The following is a 4,356-nucleotide window of genomic DNA, read 5'->3' on the forward strand; positions in this document are numbered from 1 at the left end:
GTACTTCGTTGGCTGTAAAGTGCTTTGTGACATCCTGAGGTTGTGAAAGGCGCTATAGAAATGCAAGTCTTTTAATCGCAAAACAAACATTTGAAGTCAGGAGCCAGAGCACTTCATATTTCCTCACTTTCTGCCCATTGTGTAGCTCCATACTACACCATGCAGTGGATTCAGCCACTGAGCCGCCAGGGCAGACATTAAACCTTAGTGCACGAACTAGAAGGTGGGAGTTTTCCATTTTTCAGGTAGTTAGTGCTGGCGGAGATACCTCTGGTCACCAGGTGTTAGTGGCCTGGAAACGTAGTGGGCCGAATGAGCGAGTGACCACCTATCCAAAGTGTCAAAGCGTTCGACTGGGACGGAACAGGTTTCTGATCAAAGCATAGACCCCACCCCACACCCCCTCCAAATGTCACCTATCCACAATCACCTATCTCAGCAGGGATTGATCAGATGCACATCAGCAACAATAGGACTTTGCTGGGGAAGTGCTAGAAGTCGGAGCTCTCTGGCAATGTGCATTCTATAAGCTTACAGCGCAGAAGGAGGCCATTCGGCCCATCATGGCCGTGCTGACTCTGAAAGAGCATTGGTCTGTTGAAGGCCTCAAACGGATTGGTAGGGTAGGGTTCCACAGGCGAGTTTCTGATTCCCACAGATGAGCAGACTCGCAGGCAGTGGAACATGAGCGAATTATGCTGTGCTGCTTCTCGTCCAACACCAGCAGATACTTGCTACCCTCAGCCTGCTGTTGGAGAATATGAGCCAACTCCGACCTCTAAAACTACTGCCCCCGGGGGTACAGTTCCAGGTTCCAGCCTTCCTTGGCTACATTGCCCGAGTGCCCATTCTTCACGTGTGTGAGAGCAGGCTATTCAACTTCAAGCAGCATTGCAGCCAAATCCAGTCTTGTCCTCGCGAAGCCCACTTTCCAGCAGAGGCTATTGAATCACGATGGGAAATGGTGCTGAACTCAGAACCGCAGCGCTCACCTCAGCCATTCTGCACTTCGGCCAACTGATTTGGGGTTTCAATTTTTCTTGGCCAAAAAACTGGAATAAAAAAAATGGGTCAATAATAAAACAATGGGGGAGAAATTGGGTATCGCCCCATTTGGGTCACTAACTTTTAAAAGTTTAATAAATTAGCGGCAGGCGCTAATGCTTTGTAACTTTTAAAAATTCGGAGTTTGCACTCCAGGAAGGAAGTGGAGTGCTAAATCAAGCGACCCACTTCATTCCTGGAGCGCCGCAGGTAGGTGGGTGGGTGGGGGGGGGGGGGGGGGGGTTGTCGGTCGGTGAGCAGTGCTGCACAATGGGCTGTGCAACACGGCCGCGTTGGACGGCCATTCTCTCCCTTAAAGGGAAGGGCCATCGCTGCAGGCTCTGCAAGGGCAAAACTTAGCTGGTCCCTGACGACAGCTGCGATCCGGCCCGATCAGCCCACTGCACTGCAGCAGAGCGCCAGGCTGATCGAGCACTGCCGAAGAAAATGAAAAAAAAAAACGATAGAGAATTTCACAATTTTTTGCACTCGGCCACCTGGCCTTTAAGTATCGCCCCCGCAGCTCTCGACCTCCCGATGAACGCCTCCTGCCGCTGCCGCTGTTTTCGCCAGGCGATGCTGCAGGGGGCTGAACCGAGGCTCGGGTCCGGGGCGATGCGCACAGCAATGACGTCACAATCTCAGGGCGAAGGAAATCGGTGCAACAACATACCGCCACCGCGAACCTCCCGCCCAATATAGCGGGAGTCGATCTTAGCGCCGCGCCCAGTCAGTAAATGATTAGTGCCCCCGGGAGGCACTAAGGAGCCCAATTTCAAGGCCAATATTTCTTAGAAAACCTCAGGTTTAATCAGCACAACAACCTTGGAAGGAAGCAACAATAAATATGCAGTCTTCACAAAGTTTAATGCTAAAACGACTTGACAGGCTCAGTCCAGCGATCGCCCGCTGCAGGGTGACTGAAGGTGCTGCTATCACGCACAACGGAGGATGCTCCTTGTATCAAGCTGCGGAAGAGATTGCCGGTAACGGGCGGGATTGCAGGTAGCCGAGGTTGAAAACAGCTCTCAGTATAACTACAGTCCATGTACCGGCTCTCAGTATAACTCCAATGCATGGACCAGCTCTCAGTATAACTCCAATCCATGCACCAGCTCTCAGTATAATTCCAATTCATGTACCCGCTCAGTATAACTCCAGTCCATGTACCAGCTCTCAGTATAACTCCAGTCCATGTACCAGCTCTCAGTATAACTCCAATCCATGTACCAGCTCTCAGTATAACTCCAATCCATGTACCAGCTCTCAGTATAACTCCAATCCATGTACCGGCTCTCAGTATAACTCCAATCCATGTACCAGCTCTCAGTATAACTCCAATCCCTGCACCAGCTCTCAGTATAACTCCAATCCATGTACCAGCTCTCGGTATAACTCCAGTCCGTGTACCAGCTCTCAGTATAACTCCAATCCCTGTACCAGCTCTCAGTATAACTCCAATCCCTGTACCAGCTCTCCGTATAACTGCAATCCATGTACCAGCTCTCAGTATAACTCCAATCCCTGTACCAGCTCTCAGTATAACTCCAATCCCTGTACCAGCTCTCCGTATAACTGCAATCCATGTACCAGCTCTCAGTATAACTCCAATCCCTGTACCAGCTCTCAGTACAACTCCAATCCATGTACCAACTCTCAGTATAACTCCAATCCATGTACCGGCTCTCAGTATAACTCCAATCCATGTACCAGCTCTCAGTATAACTCTAATCCATGTACCAGCTCTCAGTATAACTCCAATCCCTGTACCAGCTCTCAGTATAACTCCAGTCCATGTACCAGCTCTCAGTATAACTCCAGTCCATGTACCAGCTCTCACTTTAACTCCAGTCCATGTACCAGCTCTCAGTATAACTCCAGTCCATGTACCAGCTCTCAGTATAATTCAAATATATGTACCAGCTCTCAGTATAACTCCAATCCATGTACCAGCTCTCAGTATAACTCCAGTCCGTGTACCAGCTCTCAGTATAACTCCAATCCGTGTACCAGCTCTCAGTATAATCCCAATTCATGTACCAGCTCAGTATAACTCCAATCCCTGTACCAGCTCTCAATATAACAACCAATCCATGTACCAGCTCTCAGTATAACTCCAGTCCATGTACCAGCTCTCAGTATAACTCCAGTCCATGTACCAGCTCTCAGTATAACTCCAATCCATGTACCAGCTCTCAGTATAACTGCAATCCATGTACCAGCTCTCAGTATAACTCCAATCCCTGTACCAGCTCTCAGTATAACTCCAATCCCTGTACCAGCTCTCAGTATAACTCCAATCCATGTACCAGCTCTCAGTATAACTCCAGTCCGTGTACCAGCTCTCAGTATAACTCCAATCCCTGTACCAGCTCTCAGTATAACTCCAATCCCTGTACCAGCTCTCCGTATAACTGCAATCCATGTACCAGCTCTCAGTATAACTCCAATCCCTGTACCAGCTCTCAGTATAACTCCAATCCATGTACCAACTCTCAGTATAACTCCAATCCATGTACCGGCTCTCAGTATAACTCCAATCCATGTACCGGCTCTCAGTATAACTCCAATCCATGTACCAGCTCTCAGTATAACTCTAATCCATGTACCAGCTCTCAGTATAACTCCAATCCCTGTACCAGCTCTCAGTATAACTCCAGTCCATGTATCAGCTCTCAGTATAACTCCAGTCCATGTACCAGCTCTCACTTTAACTCCAGTCCATGTACCAGCTCTCAGTATAACTCCAGTCCATGTACCAGCTCTCAGTATAATTCAAATATATGTACCAGCTCTCAGTATAACTCCAATCCATGTACCAGCTCTCAGTATAATCCCAATTCATGTACCAGCTCAGTATAACTCCAGTCCGTGTACCAGCTCTCAGTATAACTCCAATCCATGTACCAGCTCTCAGTATAATCCCAATTCATGTACCAGCTCAGTATAACTCCAATCCCTGTACCAGCTCTCAATATAACAACCAATCCATGTACCAGCTCTCAGTATAACTCCAATCCATGTACCAGCTCTCAGTATAACTGCAATCCATGTACCAGCTCTCAGTATAACTCCAATCCCTGTACCAGCTCTCAGTATAACTCCAATCCATGTACCAGCTCTCAGTATAACTCCAATCCATGTACCAACTCTCAGTATAACTCCAATCCCTGTACCAGCTCTCAGTATAACTCCAGTCCGTGTACCAGCTCTCAGTATAACTCCAATCCCTGTACCAGCTCTCAGTATAACTCCAATCCCTGTACCAGCTCTCCGTATAACTCCAATCCATGTACCAGCTCTCAGTATAAT

Source organism: Somniosus microcephalus, chromosome 29, assembly GCF_052327205.1.
Source record: "Somniosus microcephalus isolate GS21.2 chromosome 29, FLI_Smic_1.0, whole genome shotgun sequence".
NCBI lineage: Eukaryota > Metazoa > Chordata > Chondrichthyes > Squaliformes > Somniosidae > Somniosus > Somniosus microcephalus.